The sequence below is a fragment of the Geotrypetes seraphini genome, chromosome 12 (assembly GCF_902459505.1).
Source record: "Geotrypetes seraphini chromosome 12, aGeoSer1.1, whole genome shotgun sequence".
NCBI classification, from domain to species: Eukaryota; Metazoa; Chordata; class Amphibia; order Gymnophiona; family Dermophiidae; genus Geotrypetes; species Geotrypetes seraphini.
In genome coordinates this window covers 113,142,620-113,167,310 of record NC_047095.1, presented here as the reverse complement: position 1 = coordinate 113,167,310, position 24,691 = coordinate 113,142,620, and the positions used below count along the sequence as shown (strand labels likewise).

The 24,691-nt window shown below is 41.9% G+C and overlaps 1 pseudogene; it reads right to left on the bottom strand.

Moving 5' to 3' along the window:
- Positions 1–23,325, bottom strand: part of LOC117346310 — a 71,108-nt pseudogene extending 47,783 nt beyond the window's left edge.
- Between the last annotated feature and the right edge of the window lie 1,366 nt (positions 23,326–24,691).

The following is a 24,691-nucleotide window of genomic DNA, read 5'->3' as shown; positions in this document are numbered from 1 at the left end:
TCCCAGATCACCTCTTCCTCTCAACACATTGACACGGTGCCACCACCACCACCACCACTAGGAACACCTCACCGGGTAGGCCAGCAATGCTTATAAACTTTATAAAACACATTATTATACTTTCTTATAAAGCACATATTTTAACTGAATTCTCTGACATCCTCAGCCTTGCCATTTACAAAAACAGAAGGAAGAAAAGTTCCCGTTTCCTGCTGTCTCATGTCCCCGGCCTATACAATATTTTTCTTCTGCAGTCCCTTCAAAAAGTCTGACCAAATCCTCATTTCACTTGCATTATAAAATACTGAGGATGCCATCTCTCCCCAATCCCAGGTCCTAAAGTCTAAGACAGTAGCGCAAACTAGTGCTGCCAGATTCAGGAAAAAAAATTTCGATTCAGCCTATTGAATTGTTTTTTTTATTCGATTTTCCTGCCCAATTGGGTGTTTTTTTCAAATATCCTGGTGGGTTTATTTCATAGCTTTTTCACCCCCCTTTGGCTTCTCCTAACCACACTGGCGCTGTGGTGTAAATAAAATAAAGAAACAAAACAAAAAGGACTTTTCCTCTCTCTATTAAATCCTAGCTCACGTTTGCGGTCTAACACCAGCTCTGGCAGGATACTAAAGTAAACTAAACTAAACCTTAGGTTTGTATACCGCACCATCTCCGCAGCGCAGAGCTCGGCACGGTTTACAGAAGTTAAGAGGAAAGGAACTACAATGAAGGGATAGGAGAGGGCTAAGAAGATAGAGAGGGACAGGGTACTAGAAAACAGGAGGTGATTAGATTTTTGAAAAGAGCCAAGTTTTCAAGTGTTTGCGAAAGGATTGGAAGGAACTTGAATTTCTGAGCGGGGATGAGAGGTTGTTCCAGAGTTCTGTGGTTCTAAAGGGGAGGGATGTTCCAAGTTTTCCTGCGCGGGATATACCTTTTATAGAGGGGGAAGATAGTTTCATTTTTTGGGAGAGTCTAGTGGTGTGTGGGTTTGAGGAATTCCAAAAGAATGGGATAACGGGAGGAAGGACGCCATGTAGGATCTTGAATGCTATGCAGGCACATTTATAGAGGATTCTGGAGTATACTGGGAGCCAGTGAAGCTTGGAGAGGAGTGGGGAGACGTGATCGAACGTACCTTTTGCGAAAATAAGCTTGGCCGCGGCGTTCTGAATTAGCTGAAGTCTATGGAGGTTTTTCTTAGTTAGGCTTATATAGATGGAGTTGCAGTAGTCCAGTCTAGAGAGGATGGTGGATTGAACGAGGACGGCAAAACGAGAATGATGAAAGAAGGATCTCACTTTCCTCAACATATGAAGGCTAAAGAAGCATTTTATAAACCAGGGAGTTGAGGTGATCATTGAAGGAGAGAGAGGAGTCTATGACGATGCCTAGGACTTTACTTGAAAACTCAAGCTGAAGAGTGGGGCCGGAAGGTAGTGGGATGGAGGTGGGTAAATGATCTAAAATTGGGCCGAGCCAAAGTAGTGCAAAAATCTCATCAAGATCTGTCAGCAACAGCAACTACAAGCACCACGGACATGGACCGACACGGACCTCAGATTTTTAAGGCCGTACGGGTTTAGATCCGTGAGGTCCATTAGGTCCGTGAGGTCCACGTTTTACCCCTTCCCTGATTATGGCTTTGATGAAAGGGTAGTTGGAAAGGCTCCTCAAAAGCTAGAAGAACGGCAGGACGGCTTAGGACAGTTACACTGGAGGAAGCCACACCCCTAATCCTGGCATGGGACAAAGAAAAGAAACATGTGTTGGCCCATTAATTTCATGGGGTGTGCAGAAGGGCTAGCACTTTCCTATCCTTAAGGAGCTGAAGGCAGATTGTGTGTATTGTGGCTTTGGGAAAAAGGGACTCTGTGACAACATCTGGAGCAGGGGGACCAAACTCCTCCTTGCTCATGATCTGGCAACTGTCCCTCCAGCACCTTGACTGTGATCCAGCAGTGTTTTTGGATGAAGCCTCATCACACCCCCCAAAATCTCCTCCCTGACCATAATGCAATCCAGCTCTCCCCAGCAATGGGGACAATTAAGCATGGCTAAGATGAAATGTCCTGTGATGAACTGGCCAAAATGAATTGTACCATTATGTTCTTGGAGTAAGTGCAGAATCCCCCAAATGCCTCCTTTAATTTTTGCATGGAGTTGCAAATATGAGGGGGTACTGAAAAGTTCTCAGCTTTGAGTATGCAGATACATTTACCTTTTTTTTGGGTCTGGTGTGAATTTGTACATAGGCATTTGTGTATTTAAGAAGGTTTTGTGAGCATTTGCGAGTGGGACTAATTCTGGGAAAAAAACACATAGATGCCTATTGATTTTATAAATATGCTTAATAGATAGAAACATAATCTATATATATAAAATCGGATGTATGTATGTATGTGCCGCGATCACGCAAAAACAGCTTGACCGATTTGAACGAAACTTGGTATGCAGATCAGTGTTCCCGCTAAGCTGCGCTGGCGTGCGCTGGCGCACAAAATATTGCATCGCAGCGCACAAGTTTCTCGTCACAGCGCACCGGTACCGGTCCGCAGGAAATTTTTGCCGGTCCGCGCAGGACCGGCAAGATTGACTCATTTGAACTTCCTGCCGGTCCGCGCAGGACCGGCAAGATCAGCATCGGAAGCGTGCGCTGGGCCGGAGAGATCTTGGGGAGCCTCCGACAGTGGCTTTCTCCCCTCTCTGCAGCTCTCCTTTACTTCCCAGCGCAGCGATTCACGAAGGCAGCCTCGGGGCTTTTGCTGAGTCGCGGCTGCCTCTGATGATGCAACTTCCTCTTTCCTCAGAGGCGGCGCGACACAACAAAGGACCCGAGGCTGCCTTCGTGAATCGCTGCGCTGGGAAGTAAGAAGAGCTGCTGGGAGGGGAGAAAACCACTATCAGTCTGGGAAGCTGCTGGGCAGGGGAAAAAAGGGACAGCTGCTACTGGAAAGGGAGAAGGAGAGATGCTTCTGGGAGGGGAGGAGGGATAGGAATCTGGGAAGCTGCTGGGCAAGGAAAAAAAGGGACAGCTGCTACTGGAGAGGGAGAAGGAGAAGGAGAGATGCATCTGGGAGGGGAGGAGGGAAAGGAATCTGGGAAGCTGCTGGGCCAGGAAAAAAAAGGGACAGCTGCTACTGGAGAGGGAGAAGAAGGAGAGATGCTTCTGGGAGGGGAGGAGGGAAAGGAATCTGGGAAGCTGCTGGGCAAGATAAAAAAAGGGACAGCTGCTACTGGAGAGGGAGACGGAGAGATGCTGCTGGGAGGGGAGGAAGGGAAGAGAGTTACTGCTGGACAGGAGGCTGGGAGAAAGAAAGAAAGGGGGCAGGCAGGGAAACAGAAGGAAAGAAGAGAAACAGAAAAAAAGAAAGAAAGGTCAGGGAGAGAGGAAGAAAAAGTTGGGGGAGGGAATGAGGTGTGGAGGAGAGAAAGCATACAGGCTGATAGAAGGGAAGAAAGATTGGATGCACAGTCAGAAGAAGAAAGTGCAACCAGAAATCACCAGACAAGGTAGGAAAAATGATTTTATTTTAAATTTAGCAAAGTGGAGGCAGTATTACCACAGTTTTCAAAGGAATTTGCCCAAATAACTTAATAGTTAACTGGGTAAATTCCCAATTTCTGTGTTCTTAAAAATATTATTTAACGTTATTTAATTTAGCGTGTAGGCCTAAAATTCCTTTGAATACCTCGTCCTCATGTATCAGCAACTTTGACAACATATTTATTTGGCTCATAACTTGCTGGCGCCCGATATTTTTAGCTCACAGTGAAAAAAGTTTGCTCACAACACCCGCCCGCTTAGAGGGAACACTGATGCAGATCCCTCACTACCCGGGATGATAAGTTCTGGGGGTCTCGCGGCCCACCTGCACACGTGGGCGGAGCTACAAACAGATAATCGGATTTCACCCATTCATGTCAATGGAAAAAATGTAAAAACTGCCTCCGCAAAACCGGCTTGCCCGATTTGAACGAAACTTGGTATGCGGATCCCTCACTACCTGGGGTGATATGTTCTGGGGGTCTCACGGCCCACCTGCACATGTGGGCGGAGCTACAAACATAAAATCAGATTTCACCCATTCATGTCAATGGAAAAAATGTAAAACAGCTGCCAACGCAAAAACGGCTTGCCCGATTTGAACGAAACTTGGTATGCAAATCCCTCACTACCTGGGGTGATATGTTCTGGGGGTATCGCGGCCAACCTGCACACCTGGGCGGAGCTACAAACAGAAAATCAGATTTCACCCATTCATGTCAATGGAAAAAATGTAAAACAGCTGCCAACGCAAAAACGGCTTGCCCGATTTGAACGAAACTTGGTATGCGGATCCCTCACTACCCGGGATGATATGTTCTGGGGGTCTCGCGGCCCAACTGCACACGTGGGCGGAGCTACAAACATAACTTCAGATTTCACCCATTCAAGTCAATGGGAAAAATGTAAAAAGCTGTGGGACCGATTTGAACTAAACTTGGTATGCTGATCCCTCACTACCTGGGGTGATATGTTCTGGGGGTCTCGCAGCCCACCTGCACACATGGATGGAGCTAAAAACAGAAAATCAGATTTCACCCATTCATGTCAATGGAAAAAATGTAAAAAACTGCCATTCTCACAGTAATTCCAACTACCTGGGGTGATATGTTCTGGGGGTCTTGCGGCCCACCTGCACACATGGGCGGAGCTACAAACAGAACATCAGATTTCACCCATTCATGTCAATGGAAAAAATGTAAAAAGCTGCCATTCTCACTGTGACCAATTTGGACGAAACTTGGTATGCAGATCCCTCACTGCCTGGGGTGATATGTTATTGGGGTCTTGCGACCCCCCTGCACACGTGGGCGGAGCTACAAACAGAAAATCGGATTTCACCCATTCATGTCAATGGAAAAAATGTAAAAAGCTGCCATTCTCACAGTAATTCACAAACGGCTTGACCGATTTGAGCGAAACTTGGTATGCAGATCCCTCACTACCTGGGGTGATATGTTCTGGGGGTCTCGCGGCCCTCCTGCACACGTGGGCGGAGCTACAAACAGAAAATCAGATTTCACCCATTCATGTCAATGGAAAAAATGTAAAAAGCTGCCATTCTCACAGTAATTCAAAAACGACTTGACCGATTTGAACGAAACTTGTTATGCAGATCCCTCACTACCTGGGGTGGTATGTTCTGGGGGTCTCTCGGCCCACAACTCTATGTTGCTTGCTCAAGGGTGGGTTCACCCAACAATTTATATGTTCTTGCTCCTGGAGGTGAAACTAAAAATGTTGTTTATAATCACGTTTTGCATTAGTTGTATTGTATTCATTTTGTCAAATATTTCACATTATAATTTGAATATTGTACTTTTTATTAAGCTGTAAAACAATAATTTCATTCACCACTATAAAGTATCTTTATTTGAATCCATTTACAGTGTTATTGCTATAATTAAATACCCGTGCAACGCCGGGTCATCATCTAGTACTTGATAAATGAAGCTCTGCAGATGAAGGGATGGAAACATCAGGATGTGACCTGCTGGCTATCTAACAATATGTAGCTGTTTGATTGGACTCTGAGCATGCAATATTTTTAAATAGATAAAAATGAATTCATTATTTTACAATAATCAGATATATGAATGTTGTCTGGAAGTCTCCATAAATCTTAATGTATTAGGGAAGAACCCGAGCAGATCAAAAAACCCAAGCAGCCAAGAATTGATTCATTTTCATGGCTTATCATTTTAGAAAAATACCTCAAGAGAAGGGAACAGAATATTCTTATTAAGCAACAGATTTATGGACAGAAGGGAAAATTATATAAATTCTATGAGCATTGGAGTAGCATCAAAGCATTTAGACCCCGATTCTATAAACTAAGTCTAGTTTTAGGCATGCTTTAGACGTCCTTGTGGCACAAATGGCAATCAGCGTTACTTAGGCATCGGATAGACGTAGTTAAGGCGCTGAACATCTCTTAGGCATGTGTTAGGCATGCATTCCCAAACCCCCTATAGACGCCAGATAGACGTCCCTATATATACAAATGTTTTTTTTACTGATTTGTTATCATTATTGCAGGACTGCAAGCTTTAACATAATAAAACCAAAGTATACCATCATAATGTTCAAAACTGTACTTCACCTACCTGATGGTATCCTGCTTCCTTCCTGTCTAGATGAAGCAGCAGCTGCGCTAATACCCCCTGACAGTCCAGGAGCCGGTGATGAGGAGGCCATGAAGGCCGAGGAGGAAGAGGCCAGGGAGGCTCTGGCCGAGGAGGCAGCGGCAGAGGCGGAGGCCCGGGAGGAGGTGGCTGCTGAGGGGGAGGCCTGGGAGCAGGCCAAGGCAGATGCGAGTGTAATGTTATGCAACTGTAGCTAGATGAGATGAGATGATATCCCAGCTATGATATGCAAAGTAAGCCACTCATTATTCTAAAGCAGAAGGCTACATGAGGAAGAGGAAAAAGTCACTGTGGTAGAATTGTAGAAGAAAGGGCTGCTGCTAGGATAAGAGGCTAATGTTCTTATTGACAATCCCGCCTGAGTTTTTACTTCTGTCACTGATATACCTAAAGAAGGATTTATCTCCCTTCTTGATGTTTTTTGCCAGAGACTCCTCCATGTGAAACTTAGCATCCATGACTGCCAGCTCAACCACCTAGGAAACTCCACATCCCTAGAACTCTGATTCCGTGTCCACTGTCCAGCCACGAAAGCATTCCCACAATCTGGGGAAAAAGACCACCAACAAAGCCTAAGACAAACATACAAAAATGCCAAACACCACCAAGAACCTTCCTCAACCCAACCATTACTCCCCTCTACCACACAAAATTCACATCAATAGCATGCGCATACATGAATATAAGATCTATCAGCCCAAAGGCAGAACTAATCAAGGATTGGCTAATTGAAGATAATTTAGGCTGCCTCTTCCTAGCTTAAACCTGGCTCACCTCAGATTCAGACCCACACATTACCGAATTCTGCCCCAACAGACACAAACTAGAGCTAGTATGTCGAGAAAACAGACGAGAAGGAGGACTAGCAATCCTAGTAAAAAACAACCTCAACCTAAAAGTCCTAGCCAAGCACTCCACCCCTCACCTAGACCTTCTAGCCTGCCAACTTTCTGACAACACTCTCACAGGAAATCTGAACTGCCTTCTCTGCTACGTCACACCAGGAAAATGGAACACCTCAAAACAAGAACTCGAAGAATTCATCTTCCAGAGCTCTCTCTTCTCCACACATAACTTGATCCTTGGAGACATAAATCTCCACCTAGAAGACCACTCCTCCAAACAAGTAGTGGGAATACTTTCATACCTCAACACCCTATCTTACCAGATCCTCAACTCCGAACACACACATGAAAAGGGCCACCAACTTGATATTGCTGCATACACGTCTCCTAACCTCCACACACAAAATATCCATATCTCCAACAGCTCCTGGCATCCTACCCTCTGGTCAGACCATTTTCAAATATACCTTCACTATCAACTGGGCTCAAAATAACAACAAACCCACTCCCCACAAAACACTCATCAAGACCAGACAGAAAATCGAACCTACTACATTCTGGGACACAGTAGACCCCGCAATTGACACCAATAACCCTAAAGAATTTGTAAATCTCTGGCGTACTCTTAGTGAATCTACCTTGAACGAGCTAGCCCCAATAAAAACTAAAAATAAAATATGTAGACCATCAGACAAATGGTTCGACTCTGAACTCCTCTATCTAAAAAGGCAATGTAGACATCTAGAAAGGATATGGAAAAAACAGAAACAAGACCACACCAAAACAGCATGGAGAATCCAAATCAAACAATACAAAATCAAACTGAAGGAAAAACGAAAAGACCACTACTCCAAACTTATCGGCACCGAAACACCAGACACAAAAAACTTTTCAACCTTGTAAGAAATCTCACTGATACCAAACCTTTCCTAGCCACTCAAGGAAACCAGTCTCCAACAGCTCCCCACTTCAAACACAAAATCACCATAATCAGAACCACCTTCAATTACTCACTAAACAACCTAGACGATGTACTAATAAAACCCACAAAATATGAAGCCATTTCAGCAGATAGAACCTGGACTAACTTCCCAACAGTAAAATGGACAGACCTGGACTGGCTATACAAAAAATATACAAATCTTCATGTGATTTGAATAACTGCCCTCCGTACCTACTAACTACAGCATCCACTAAATTCAAAGCTAGTCTCATGCAATGGTTGCAAACCATTCTCAGGGAACGTCAGTTCCCATCAGAACTAGGCGAGATTATAATTACTCCTATACTGAAAGACCTCAAAGGTCCAATTGACAACCCTGCAAATTATAGACCCATCGCTTCGATCCCTTTATACGTCAAACTAATAGAAGATCTTGTAGCACAATATCTCTCCAATTACCTAGAAGACCACAATATTCTGCATCCGTCTCAATCTGGATTCAGAGCTAACCACAGCACAGAAACACTACTTGTATCTCTACTGGATATAGCCCGACAGCACCTCAGCAAAGGAAACAGGATGCTAATCATCCAACTGGATCTTTCAGCAGCATTCGACCTAGTAGACCATCCCATACTACTCCAGATACTAGACGCCATAGGGATCTCAGGTAGGGTTTACAACTGGTTCCAAGGATTCCTTAAAACAAGGACATACAGAGTTAAGTCAAAAGATCTTATATCCGACCCATGGTCAAACCCCTGCGGAGTGCCACAAGGGTCACCACTATCACCCATACTATTCAACCTCTTCATAGCTTCCCTAGGCACAACTCTAGATGTCCTAAATATAGTATCATTCAGCTACGCGGACGACATAACCATCCTCCTCCCCTTCGACACCCAAGACCCCGCCTCATCAGGACGCCTGGAAACAACACTGGAAACAGTGGAAAATGGATGACTAACCATAAGTTGAAGCTGAACTCGGATAAAACTAAATTCCTACTGCTAGAAAAGGACAAAAAACCATCCTTAACTGAACTGGAAGTAAATGCAATCAAATACCCAATACAGATCACACTCAAAATTCTGGGAGTACTGATAGACAGATGCTGCACAGTGCAGACACAAATCCACAAAACTACCCAAAAAGCATTCTTCACCATGCGCCACTTACGAAAAATAAGAAAATTCTTTAACAAAGATCAATACAGGATCATAGTCCAATCTCTTGTGCTAGGAATTGTAGACTACTGCAACAGCCTCTACCTACCATGTCCAACCAACATGATAAAACAACTACAGACTGTTCAGAACACAGCTCTCAGACTTATCTACTCTCTTAGTAAATTTGACCACATCACCAATGCCTACCTAGACTCTCACTGGCTACTGATACAAGCAAGAACCCAATTCAAATTATACTGTCTACTATTTAAAGTAACCCACGGAACTGCACCCATCTACCTAAACAACCGCCTATACCGTAACCTTTCTCCCAGAATAAGGAGAACCCAGATCCTATTCACCTACCCTCCACTCAATTGCACTCGACGCAAGAAACTATACGACAACCTTCTAGCAACACAGGCAGTAAAACTGGACTCCGCCATCTCCAAGCTGCTGACCAAAACAACAGACATTAAAGTGTTCCAAAAAGAAATCAAAACACTTCTATTCAAAAAACACATCCCATCAATCTAACCTACCCTTTCATATCCCAACTGCATATTCCTCACGAATACACCACCCCTATGGCAACTTCTAGTCAACTCTCCAAACCAAATCCCCAATATATAACCAGATTCCAGCTCCCTTTTAAAGTACTGTAACCTTCCTTTTAAAGTACTGTAACCTGCTGATAGATATCCTCAACATCTCAAAACTTCAGAAACCTCAACATATAACCTCCATTTGTAACCAGAAACCTGCATCCTTCAACAGAATGTTATGTTATTCTTTCTTCTTTGTTATGTAATTCTCCTGGATATGTCCAGATATCTTCTAATGCAGTAGTTCTTAACCTTGTTGGAGGTACTGAACCCCACCAGTTTCATATGCGTGTTCACCGAACCCTTCTTTATTGGAAAAATAAAATATGATTTTTACAAATTCAAAACATAGGTATACAGTGAGGGAAAAAATAATATCAATTTTGAAAACAAAAAAGTTCTCCTATATTTCGAATAATAATAACATAATAATGAAATTTACTGCAAATCAGTGTGACTTCTGCTGTTGCCTCTCAGAGACCAGTTCAGAAATGCACGGCTTTACCTTGGCAAGTGCCACTCTCATGTCATTTTCGCAACAAAGTCTGTTCCTTTTCTTCGTTTTTATGTCCAGCATCCTCGAAAAGGATTGCGCGCTATATGAATCGGAGGTGTGTTTTGACCTCCGCCGAACCCGCGAGACTGACTCCCTGAACCCCTGGGGTTCGGTCGAACCTAGGTTAAGAACCACTGTTCTAATGTAATCCACTTAGAACCTCAAGGCACAGGCGGAATAGAAATCACTAATGTAATGTAATATAAAAGGACTTGGGGCTATTGGTGGATAACACAGGTGAAGCCAGTGGCACAATGTGCAACGTCCTCTAAGAAGGCGAACAGAATGTTGGGCATTATCAAAAAGGTATCACTACCAGAACGAAGGAAGTTTTCCTGCCACTATATCGAGCAATGGTGCGCCCGCATCTGGAGTACTGCTTCCAATACTGGTTGCCGTACCTTAAGAAGGATATGGTGATACTCGAGAAAGTCCAGAGAAGAGCAACAAGGATGATAAAAGGCATGGAAAACTTTTCATATGCTAAAAGGCTAGAGAATCTGGGACTCTTTTCCATGGAAAAGCGGAGATTAGAGGGGACATGATAGAGACTTATAAGATCATGAAAGGCAAAGAGAAGGTGGATAGGGACAGAGTCTTCAGACTAGCGGGGGAAAAAAACCAAGAGGGCATTCATAAAAATTGAAAGGAGACAGATTCAGAACAAATGCTAGGAAGTTCTTCTTCACTCAGAGGGTGGTAGACACCAGGAATGCGCTTCCAGAAGAGGTGATAAGACAGAGTACGATATTGGGTTTCAAAAAGGGATTGGATGATTTCCTGAAGGAAAAGGGGTTTGAAGGGTATAGATAGAGGGCTACCATTCAGGATATAAAATGATTAGGGAATAAAAGATTTAGGTAAAGGATCACTACAGGTCATGGACCTGGGGGGCCGTCACGGTAGCGTACTGATGGGCATGATGGACCCCTGGTTTGACCCAGCAGAGGCAATGCTTATGTTCTTATGAATGAGGTGCCACTTTCGACAATCAACAAATATACTCTTATTTGATGTGACTATTATGGCTGGCACTGAATAGCCAAATAAGGAGGTTAGCACTGAAATTAATCCAGATGGTGGCAATATCATCTGCTATCCTAATAACTTCACTGGATAACTTAGGACACCCTGGCACTTTATACACAAAGCAGAGGGGTATTTACAGATATTCAGAGACAGTGCACAGATGGTGCCTGAGAATATCACAGTCAGCAGCACTTACCCAGTAAACAGGTGCTCTTCTATGGCAAAGTACTCAGGAATTTTAATTTCTGTTTTTATTCTACTCCGTGGTCACCAATGTGCTATAACCCTAAGGTCCTCTTTTAAAAAGCCAATTACCGTGGCAGCCCACGGTAATCACACTGAAGTCCACTGGTCAAATTTGGAATTCTAATCAATAATAGGCTAAAAGCCAAATATCATCTCACAATAATAAACTTCTATTTATTATGACAGGGGTTGCCATACAGTTTATTTTAAGGAATTGGAAATACTGGGATAGACTGAACTATACCTTTTGGTGGGAGTCTTTATGTCATGTTTTTAAGATAGAATGAAATATGGCTATACATCAGGGACATTATAAGCAGTTTTTGGAGATTTGGGAGCCACTGACAAAATATTGCAAAGAGTGGGTTGGAATGTATTTTTCAATTTGAGTGTAATATTTTTTATATAATTGTGGGGTGTGGATATTTCTATGTGTCACAAATTATAATCGTAAATGTATTTAAGTGCTTTTATAGAGTTATATGATTGTATTATATTTTTGCACTTACTCATGGCTTTAAAATGAATAATGAATTAAAAAAAAATAGAAACCAAAATTTAGATAATTCAACCTAGTCAATTTCAAAAGGTCAAACTACGTTCATTAACTCCCACCGTTAGTGACCGTTTAACGTAAAAATTTTGATCATAAACCTGGTATGGATGAGCTAAATAAGGCTACTTACAATTTTTTTTCAATGGATTGAACAGAATCTTTGATGAAATCATTAGTTGATTTAATGTTGAACATAGATACTATTCCCCCAATTATGATGTCCCCATTCTTGTGATATCCAGGTGAAGCCAAATAATCCTTTCTTAAAGAGCATGAACACTCAGTGAACTTCCATAGGGTAGGAAAAATAATTAAAATAATCAGAAGAGAATAAGTTTTCATCTTCAAAACTTTGAAATAGTTTGTCCAATGAAACACCTGCTGAGACTGTACATAATTCATTGGTCTGGCAGAAGATGTTGCAGGGTTCTTGCTGATCCCACTCAAATTCATCTTTAAATTATTGACATTCCACTTCCCCCTAAAATCCAGGCAATTTTATAAGCATAGAAACAGAAATCAAATTAATGGGAGGGGGTATCATTTAAGTCTGTGCTGATTTGAGTTTAACTCTCACGTTAAGGATACAGAAGCTTTATAATGTTTATCTCCTCAGAGTTTAATCTTAAGGGCATCTTCTGTTGCTCTGTGTGTTTAACATTAAATATAGGTTGAAGCTGTGTTGAAGCTGAACTCATATTAAGAGAGAGACAAACATTAATCTGGCTGAAATGTTTGGGGATCAGAATGATGATACTTATCATGGACATTGCATATGTGAAGAGAGATGTTATTACAAGGCAGCAAAGCTTAAGGTGGACAAACATGTTGAAAAGGTGACAGTGAAAGCAAAGAAGTATGCTAAGGTGTATAGGGAGAAGCATGGCCAGTAGGATAAAAGAGGTATTGAAGCCCATGTATAAGACTCTGGTGAGACCTCATTTAGAAAATCGTGTACAATTCTGGAGATCCCGCACCTTCAAAAAGATATAAAATAGATGGAGTCGGCCCATAGGAAGGCTACTAAAAAACAACAACATAGTAACATAGGAGATGACGGCAGATAAAGACCCAAATGGTCCATCCAGTTTGCCCAACCTGATTTAATTTACATTTTTTTTATTTTTTTCTTCTTAGCTATTTCTGGGCAAGAATCCAAAGCTCTACCCGGTACTGTGCTTGGGTTCCTAGTGCCAAAATCTCCATTAAAACCTACTCCAGCTCATCTACACCCTCCCGGCCATTGAAGCCTTCCCCAGCCCATTCTCCACCAAATGGCCATATACAGACACAGACTATGCAAGTCTGCCCAGTACTGGCCTTAGTTCAATTTTTAATATTACTTTCTGATTATAGATCCTCTGTGTTCATCCCACGCTTCTTTGATCTCAGTCACAGTTTTACTCTCTACCACCTCTCTCAGGAGTGCATTCCAGGCATCTACCACCCTCTCCGTAAAGTAGAATTTCCTAACATTGCCTTTGATTCTATCACCCCTCAACCTCAAATTACGTCCTCTGGTTTTACCATTTTCTTTTCTCTGGAAAAGATTTTGTTCTACGTTAATATCCTTCAAGTATTTGAACGTCTGAATCATATCTCCCCTGTCTCTCCTTTCCTTTAGGGTATACATATTCAGGGCTTCCAGTCTCTCCTCATACGTCTTCTGGCGCAAGCCTCCTATCATTTTCGTCGCTCTCCTCTGGGCTTCTTCAAGTCTTCTTACGTCCTTCGCCAGATACGGTCTCCAAAACTGAACACAATACTCCAAGTGGGACCTTACCAATGACCTGTACAGGGGCATCAACATCTTCTTCCTTCTACTGGCTACGCCTCTCTTTATACAGCCCAGCATCCTTCTGGCAGCAGCCACTGCCTCGTCACACTGTTTTTTCACCTTTAGATCTTCGGACACTATCACCCCAAGGTTCTTCTCCCCGTCCGTGCATATCAGATTCTCTCATCCCAGCATATAAGGTTCCTTCTGATTATTAATCCCCAAATGCATTACTCTGCATTTCTTTGCATTGAATTTTAGTTGCCAGGCATTAGACCATTCCTCTAACTTTTGCAGATCCTTTTTCATATTTTCCACTCCCTCTTCGGTGTCTACTCTGTTACAAATCTTGGTATCATCTGCAAAAAGGAACACTTTTCCTTCTAACCCTTCAGCAATGTCACTCACAAACATATTGAACAGGATTGGTCCCAGCACCGAACCCTGAGGGTCTCCACTACTCATCTTTCCTTCCTCCGAGCGACTTCCATTAACCACTACCCTCTGACGTCTGTCCGACAGCCAGTTTCTAACCAAGTTCACCACTTTGGGTCCTAACTTCAGCCCTTCAAGTTTGTTCAACAGCCTCCTATGAGGAACTGTATCAAAGGCTTTGCTGAAATCCAAGTAAATTACATCTAGCATAAGTCCTCGATCCAGCTCTCTGGTCACCCAATCAAAAAATTCAATCAGGTTCATTTGGCACGATTTACCTTTTGTAAAGCCATGTTGCCTCGGATCCTGTAACCCATTAGATTCAAGGAAGTATACTATCTTTTCTTTCAGCAAAACTTCCATTATTTTTCCAACAACTGAAGTGAGGCTCACCGGCCTGTAGTTTCCTGCTTCATCCCTGTGACCACTTTTATGAATAGGGACCACATCCGCTCTCCTCCAATCCCCAGGAACCACTCCCATCTCCATAGATTTGTTGAATAAGTCTTTAATAGGACTCGCCAGAACCTCTCTGAGCTCCCTTAGTATCCTGGGATGGATCCCATCTGGTCCCATCGCTTTGCCACCTTCAGTTTTTCAAGTTGCTCATAAACACTCTCCTCCGTGAATGGCGCAGAATCTACTCCATTTTCTTGTGTAACTTTGCCAGACAATCTGTCTGTATCATAAGGCTTATGGAGACAAACATAAAGATCTCAATATGTATATCTTAGTGTAGGTGTCCCCAACCCCCAGTCTGTTGCCCACTAGCAGGCCGTGGCCATCTGACAGCCGGGCCATGAGAGTATCCATCCCTCCTTTCCAGTCCACCTCCGTTCTGAAATGCATGCACTGAACAGGCTGATGACATCATTAGTGATGCAGTGGTAGATTGAAGGCCTCTGAAAAGGCAGCGAAGCAGCCCATTCAGAGCTGCCATCGCTGCAATTTTCAGAACGGAGGTATGTTAGGGCCTTGCGGTCGGAGGGTTATAGGGGTTCTGCTGCATGTGGGGGATGGGAGAAATGGAATATTGTGCAAAGGGATGGGTTGTCAGAGTTCTGCTGCATATGAAGGATGGGTGAGAGAGAAGGAAAGGTGCACAGGGGGATTGGTCATTGGGGTTCTGCTGCATGTGGGGGATGGGAGGGAGAGATAGAAAGGTGAACAAAGGGATGGGTTGGCAGGGTCATCGGGGTTCTTTTGCATGGAGGAGATGAGAGAAAGGGACTCGAGATATGAGTGGTGAGAGGGAGGGGGTTCTGAAAGTGGTGAGCCATGTGGATGAGGTCAAAAGGGAGATGACTAGTGAGAGAACAGTGAGTGCAGTGGTAGAACTGTGGTAATGGGGAGTATATAGAAGGAAATAGGAGGCTGGGAAAGGAGTGAGATGGGAAATGGGAAAGCAAGGGTCTGAGAGATGATGGAGAATTGAGAGGTAGCTGAAAATTTTAAAAGAAGGGTGAGAGAGGGCAAGATTTGAGTGGAAGGAGGAAGAAAAGAAAAAGTTAAGTAAGCTTAAAGGGAAATATCAATACATTGGAGACAGGCATAAGGAAGGAATGGAACAGTAGAGAAGAGGAGAAAAAAATGGACGGCAGACACTGGAAAGCAAATTGGTAAAAAATAGATAAAAAGCAGAAAGAGAAACTGGGACCAAGATGACGAAAAAACAAAATGACCAGACAATAAAAGGTATAAAACTGCCCTATGAACCCGCTCCCAAATCCTCCCCCTACCGGTTCCTGGAAATATGTTTTTACAGAAAGGGTGGTAGATACATGGAACAGTCTCCCAGAAGAGGTGGTAGAGACTGACACTGTCTGAATTCAATAGAGCTTGGGATAGGCACGTGGGATCTCTGAAAGAGGAAGAAATAATGGTTACTGTGGATGGGCAGAATAGATGGGCCATTTGGCCTTTATCTGCCATTATGTTTCTATATTTCTATGCATCAAGCCTGTTTAGAAACACAATAGGCGTCTACACTGTATATGCTTCTCCCTCAGAACTAGTCCCACTCAAATCCCTACACAAATGTTCACAAAACCTTCTTAAATGTACAAATGCCTAAGTACAAATTCACACCAGATCCAAAAAAAGGTAAATGTATCTGCATACTCCAAGCTAAGAACTTTTCAGTACCCCCTCATATTTGCAACTCCATGAAAAATTAAAGGAGGCATTTTGGGGGTGGGGGGGGGAAATTCTGCACTTACTCCAACAACATAATGGGACAATTCATTTTGGCCAGTTAATCACAGGACATTTCATCTTAGCCATGCTTAATTGTCCCCATTGCTGGAGAGAGCTGCATTGCATCATGATCAGGGAGGAGATTTTGGGAGATGTGATGAGGCTTCATCCAAAAACACTGATGGATCATAGGCAAGGTGCTGGAGGGACAGTTGCCAGATCTTGAATAAGATGGAGTTTGGTCCCCCTGCTCCAGATGTTGTCACAGAGTCCTTTTCTCCCAAAGTCACAATACACACAATCTGCCTTCAGCTCCTTAAGGATAGGAAAGTGCTAGCCCTTCTGCCCACCCCATGAAATTAATGGGCCAGCACATGTTTCTTTCTTTTTGCCTCATGCCAGGTTTAGGGGTGTGGCTTCCTCCAGTGTAGCTGTCCTAAGCCTATCCTACTGCTGTTCTTCTAGCTTTTGAGGAGCCTTTCCAACTACCCTTTCATCACGGCCATAATCATTCAGGTCCTGCTTGTCCAGGTAAGTGAAACTGACATTTTAGCCATCAGGCTGTGGTTTTCTCCAGGCTAAAATGCTGGTTTCACTTATCTAGACATGGCATGACCAATATCACCATAAAGATCATGAGACCATCTAAGGAAGTTTAAGAAAACAAGCTAGGCAGAGTTGTGTATTTCCAGCAGGATGCTCAGGGCCTACTGTTATTTTGACACAGGCTCCCGGAACAGCTACTGGGGCTGATGAAAGAAGAATGTGGTAAAATCAGTTAGCTTAACAAGGTTTATAAGAGGTTTGGATAATTTCCTAAAAGAGAAGTCCATAGGCCATTATTGAGATGTCTTGGAGAAATCCACTGCTCATTCTTAGGATAAGTAGCATAGAATCTGTTTTGCTACATGGGATCTAGCTATGTACTTGGGATGTTGGTTGGCCAAAGTTGGAAACAGGATACTGGGCTTGATGGACCTTTGGTTTGTCCCAGTTTGGCAAATCATATGTCCTTAACTGCTCAGAGAAGCAAGTTTTCAGAGGAGCAATCCATCTGGATCAGGTACTTTAAAAAAATTCCTGAGTCTACCAACACATTTAGCATCAAACATTATTGAACTTTCTTTGAAACAATGCTATGGTACTTTTTACCCTGTTATAGAGGAGGCTAAAGAGAAGCTATTGATATATTTTAACTGGAAAGAATACAAGACAATTAAAGAGAATTTCTAGATATTGCTTGCTAACTGCCTCTGCCAAACTGACTCCCTCTGCTGTTATTATTGTGCTTTTTATTAACAAAAAATATGTTTAAATAAACTGCTTCAGACCACAACTACTTGAGTGGCCTGAATTATCAACTAAGTGGAGAGTGCAATCTGTGTGAAATACCTACGTCTTCCAGGTTTTTACTGATGACAGTCTAGGTTCCCGATTCTAGACATTAGTTATGTGAATGGCCCTCCTTCAGTCTCTGAGCATAAGCAAAGGATGTACCTCATATAAACATATTTGAAACTGCATGGAAAAATTAAAGGAGACATTTTTCTGTCTTTGGTTTGGAAGGTCCAATATATATGTGTATTTTGTATTTTAAAAGGCGACACACATATATACCTCCCAAATTTTCTAATTGGCAAATTCATTTTTGATGTCAATTGTTTTATTGATTATTCACAAAGCTATGAAAAAACATATAGCTATATATATATATAGTATATGCTAAAACCCTGCTTGTCCTTCTGTTGCTCGCCCTCCTCATATCCAACTGGAAAACAGCAGGCTACCATACTTACTCCATCCCAATCATTACAACAGACCTCAGGCAAACTCCACCAGCCAGGAAACTCCACTCCCTCAGAACTCTGACACCATGTCCTAACTCCAGCCTAGAAAGCATCCCAACATCCTGGGGTAAACGACCCCCGCCAAAACCCAAGACAAACAGCCATAAACACTTGACACTCCCAAGAATCTTCCTCAACTCAATCAGTTCACAATTCTCCTTCACAAATTTCACACCAATAAAATGTGCTTACATGAACATAAGATCAATCAATCCAAAGGTGGAATTAATCAAAGATTGGCTAATCAAAGATCATCTAGGCTGCCTATTCTTAGCTGAAACCTGGATCACTTCAGACTCCGACCCAAGCATAATAGATCTCTGCCCAAAAGGATATAAATTAGAGCTTGTTTGTCGAGAAAACAAACGAGGGGGAGGGTTAGCCATCATAGTAAAAAACAACTTTAACTTAAAAGTCCTAGCCAAGAACTCATCCCCACACCTGGACCTTCTAGCCTGTCAACTCTCCGATAACACTCTCTCCGGAAACCTGACCTGCATTCTATGCTATGTCACACCAGGGAAATGGTCCGCATCAAAACAAGAACTCGAAGAATTCATTCTCCAGAATTCACTAACTTCCACCCACAACTTACTCCTCGGAGACTTAAATCTCCATCTAGAAGACCACTCCTCCAAACAAGTAGAGGGAATACTCTCATATCTCGATACCCTATCCTATCAGATACTTAACCCCGAACCCACACACGAAAAAGGCCACCAACTGGACATTGCAGCATTCACGTCCCATAACCTTGATACTCAAAACATACACACATCCAACGGTGTATGGCACCCCTCCCTCTGGTCAGACCACTACAAATACACTTTCACTATAAATTGGGCTCAAAACAACCACAAACCCGCACCCCAAAAAATCCACATCAACACACGACAGAAAATCAATCCTACTACATTTTGGGAGAAGGTAGATCCAGCATTCGACCACATCAACCCCAAAGAATTTGTAACTCACTGGCGTACCCTTAGCGAAGCTACTTTGAACGAGCTAGCACCAATAAAAACAAAAAACAAAATCTGTAGACCTTCAGACAAATGGTTCGACGCCGAACTACTCCATTTAAAAAGACAATGCAGACACCTCGAAAGAATATGGAAAAAACAGAAACAAGACCAAACAAAAGTAGCATGGAGAAACCAAATCAAACAATATAACATCAAACTAAAGGAAAAAAGGAAAGCATACTACTCCAAACTAATAGGCACTGAAAACCCAGACTCAAAAATACTCTTCAATATTGTAAGAAAACTCACGGACACCAAACCTTTCCTAGCTACTCAAGGAAACCAATCTCCTTCAGCCCACCAATTAGCAGACTACTTCAAGCACAAAATCACCAATATCAGATCCACATTCAACAATTCATTAACCCTCCTCGATGAGATTATAACAACACCAACAATAGATGAAGCCTTAGTAGCTGACAGAACGTGGACTAACTTCCCCAAAGTACAATGGAACGACATGACTCGACTATACAACAAATATAGTAAAACTTCTTGTGACCTAAACAGCTGCCCATCGTACCTGCTAACAACCGCATCCATCAAGTTCAAAGCTAACCTCATGAACTGGCTACAATCCACGCTCACAGATGGTCACTTCCCACCAGAACTAGGCGAGATTATTATCACCCCCATACCGAAAGATCCCAAAGCTCCAAACAATAATCCAGCCAACCACAGACCCATCGCTTCAATCCCATTATATATCAAACTACAAGAAGGTCTTGTAGCACAATACCTCACCAACTACCTAGAAGACCACAACATACTACACCCATCACAATCAGGATTCAGAAAAAACCACAGCACAGAGACACTACTTGTATCTCTAATGGATATAGCCCGCCAACACCTCAGCAAAGGGAACAGGATACTACTTATCCAACTAGATTTTTCAGCAGCTTTCGACCTAGTGGATCACAACATACTACTCCAGATACTAGACGCCATAGGGATCTCAGGTTTGGTACTCAACTGGTTCCAAGGATTCCTTAAAACTAGAACTTATAAAGTAAAGACAAAAGACCACATATCTGACCCTTGGTCAAACCCCTGTGGAGTACCGCAAGGATCTCCATTATTACCCATACTTTTCAACCTCTACGTATCCTCACTGGGCACCACTCTAGACTCCCTAAATATAGTCTCATTCAGCTACGCAGATGACATAACAATCCTTCTCCCCTTCAATACCCAAGACCCCAATTCATCAGGACGACTGAAAAAAACTCTGGAAACGGTAGAAACATGGATGACCAACCACAAACTGAAACTGAACACGGACAAAACCAAATTCCTGCTGCTAGAAAAAGACAAAGAACCTACCTTAACTGATCTGATGACAAATGCAATCACATACCCAATACAGCCAGCACTCAAAATCCTGGGAGTAACGATAGACAGGAGATGCACAATGCAGACTCATACTAACAAAACCATCCAAAAAGCCTTCTACACCATGCGCAACCTGCGAAAAATAAGAAAATTCTTTGACAAAATACAATACAGGATCTTAGTCCAATCACTTGTACTAGGACTTGTAGACTACTGCAACAGCCTTTATCTACCCTGCCCCACTTACATGACCAAACAATTACAGACAGTACAGAACACAGCACTCAGACTTATCTACTCGCTAGGAAAATACGATCACATCACTAATGCCTATCTCGACTCACACTGGCTACCGATACAAACAAGAACTCAATTCAAACTATACTGTCTATTATTCAAAGCACTAAACGGAACAGCACCTCTCTACCTAAACAGCCGCCTAATCCGAAACCTCTCAACTAGAGTAAGGAGAACCCAGACCCCATTCACCTACCCCTCACTCAAAGGCACAAAACGCAAAAAGCTATATGACAACCTACTTGCTACACAGGCCGCGAAAATTGACCCCATCATATCCAAGCTGCTGACCACAACTACGGACTACAAAGCATTTCGAAAAGATATAAAAACTATACTATTCAAAAAACACATCCCAATATTATAATCCACCCTCATCTTCTCACCCTTCATAACCTCCTGCAAATCACAACCAACTGCAATTTCGTCCCCATAGGCAACATCTAATCTAGCTGCAACGGGCGATAAGCCAATTCATATCTAGAAACACTGTTTCTCCAATTACCGAAAAATCAGATATAACAACCTAGGAACAGACGATTTTTTTGGTAACATAAGATTATGCTTTGTAATATTATGTAATGTAACATAAGGTTATGCGTTGTAATATAACATAAGGTTATGCTTTGTAATATTATGTAATGTAAGTTATGCAATGTACTGGAATAATAAGGTAAAATAACATAAAGTAACTCTACGTAAAGTCTTGTAAAGCTATGTAAGATAAATTATGTAAGATAAATTATGTAAACTTAATGCAAGTTATACAAGCACGGTAAGGATAATGTAAAGTAACGCAAAGCAACTCCACGTAAAGTTATGTAAAGTTATGTACGAAAAGTTATGTAAAGTTAGGTATGCAAAGTTTGTAAAGTTATACAAATAATTGTATTGTCATCGCCTGGAAATGACCAGCCATCTTCTAATGTAATCCGCTTAGAACCGCAAGGCACAAGCGGAATAGAAATCACTAATGTAATGTAATGTAATATATATATATATATATATATATATATATATATATATATATATATATATATATATATATATATACATATATATATATATGTCATTTTTTGAAATTTCATAGTTTGTCCGTACTTGAGAATTGAGATCATTGTCAAATTACACAAAACTTGTCCTATTTTGTACTTAATTTTCCTCCCTTTCATATTATAAAGAATGTGCGTTTACAAGAACTTTATTGATTACAAACTCATAAAATTATATTTAAGAAAAAAACCCATCACATATAGTTTGAGAAATATCAGAGGTGTATTCACAGGGCAGGAACATGGATGGGCCATAGATGGGAATTACATTTAAGTCCAAGGGTTTCAGAATAGTACATGTTATGTGTAAATATTACATCAAAGCACTAACATTTATGTGGTCCATAGACTAGGGCTGAAGACACCTCAACTTTTTTATATGGAGGTTGTGGCCACCAGCATAACCCTGAACAGGGCTTAGTTGCAATTCTGATGGCTACACTAAACAGCACCTAAGCGTGTGACCCGGCCTGGAGTCACCCTGCAGGATCGGGTTTTCAAAAGTAAAAAAAAACACCACAATAAAGTTCCAACACAGGGACAGTTTATATAACTAGTTCTCTTTACTTAATCCTTCCAATCAGGTAAGTAATACTTTCATTGCTTCAGAATTCTAGACAGAAGTCCAAGAAAGAAAATATAAAAAAAAACAAAAACATGCAATACTGTCAAAATGGCAGAATAATTGAAGCAGCACTAATTAACTCCAACTTTCCTTTTTCTCACTGCTTCTTAAGTCTCTCCTATTGTTGAGACCTGGGCTCAGTAGAGAGCTCACTCTGACTGCTGCCAAGCAGTCCTTTTCTTTATTTCAAAACAGCTACAGTCCAGCTTTCAAGTTTTAGTTAGATTGCAGTCCATAACAGAAAAAATAAGAAAGCCTCTGGCAATTAATAATTAGGGTTGCCAGGAAGAAGAGAGAGTAGTAGGTTTTGCAAAAAAATACAGTCTTTCAAACAGACTTTCACATTCCCTCCCAGGTGGAAGCAAAACCTCTCCCCCAATACTCTCTCTAAGCTTTCATACCAAAAATCAGCATTCAACAACAAAAGAACAGCACACAAACAGTTCCTAAAATCCACTCACTGTTTGTGGCTCAGAGTCCAGTTCACCTGCATTGGTTCAGGTAGGTTAGCATCCTCACCAGCACAAAACTCTTGGAAGTCCATAAGTTCCTCAGATTCAGTCAAACCCTCTGGTTGTTCAACCTCATCCAGCTCCATAGGTTGGGGCTCTCTGTCCCTGTTTGGCTGGTCAGGGTCCCTAGGGAGGCAAAGCCTAAACTTCCTCCCTAACCGGCTTCCTTCCCTGTTGTCAGGGGCAGGCTTATATAATCTGGGGAAACGCCCTGTTGTATCAGCCCTGGCAGTATTCCAAGGGCCTCTTGGGCTCCCCCGGTGGTCCATGAAATTACTTAATTCAGATCCAACCTGTCCTTTACCAATTCCTACCCGGTATTTCTGTTTCACCTCTTTTCCCTTTATCTTGACTGGGACCTGCGCTGGAAGAATTCCTGGCTGGTCACAAGGTGAATCAAGTGTATTAACTTATAATTGTAGTTTGTCTTCATAAGAGTACAATATTTTATTTAGCGTTTAAGTAAGGAGAGTATTACATCAATAGATATGCAGGCAATTTTTCAGAGTCACGAAAGGAAAATCCAAAATCTTTACACCTGTAAGAAATAGGGGGGCAATCAATTTACAAGAATAAGTAATGTTATTGAACTTATTAGCTGAACAGATAAATCTAAGAACATTTTTTGGACCATTTATAATTATTTGAATGAAGATAACGGTCAATCCATTTTACTGAGTAATGCAGTAGTCCATCCTGCTAGTGATTAGGGTATAAAAAAAGTGATTATTTATGAATATAAACATGAATAGTGTACAATGCAATTGAAAGAAATATATTATAACAAAAGAAGATACTTGAGCCTCAAACTTTAACTCTAGATCAGGGGTGTCAAAGTCCCCCCTCAAGGGCCACAATCCAGTCGGTTTTCAGTATTTCCTCAATGAATATGCATGAGATCTATTAGCATACAATGAAAGCAGTGCATGTAAATAGATCTCATGCATATTCATTGAGGAAATCCTGAAAACCTGACTGGATTGCGGTAATGAAGAAGTTTATTAAAATGGTATGTGGTCTTCATCACATAGTGTATAGGGAAAGACTTAAATATCCCAATATGCATACTTTGGAGGAAAGGCAGAAGAGGGGAGATAATTGTGCATTTCTTGAGTCTCTTTCATTTGAAAGGAAACTCTGCAATGAGAGGGCATAGGATGAAGTTAAGAGGTGATAAGCTCAGGAGTAATCTATGGAAATACTATTTTACAGAAAGGGTGGAAGATGTATGGAATAGTCTCCCGGAAGATGTGGTAGAGACAGACACTGTGTCTGAATTCAAGAGAACTTGGGATAGGCATGTTGGATCTCTGAGAGAGGAAGAGATAATGGCCATTGGCCTTTATATGTCATCATGTTTCTATGTATTAAGCCTATTTATAAAAACAATAGGCATCTATGTGTTTTTTCCCCAGAACTAGTCCTACTCACATCCCTACACAAATGCTCATA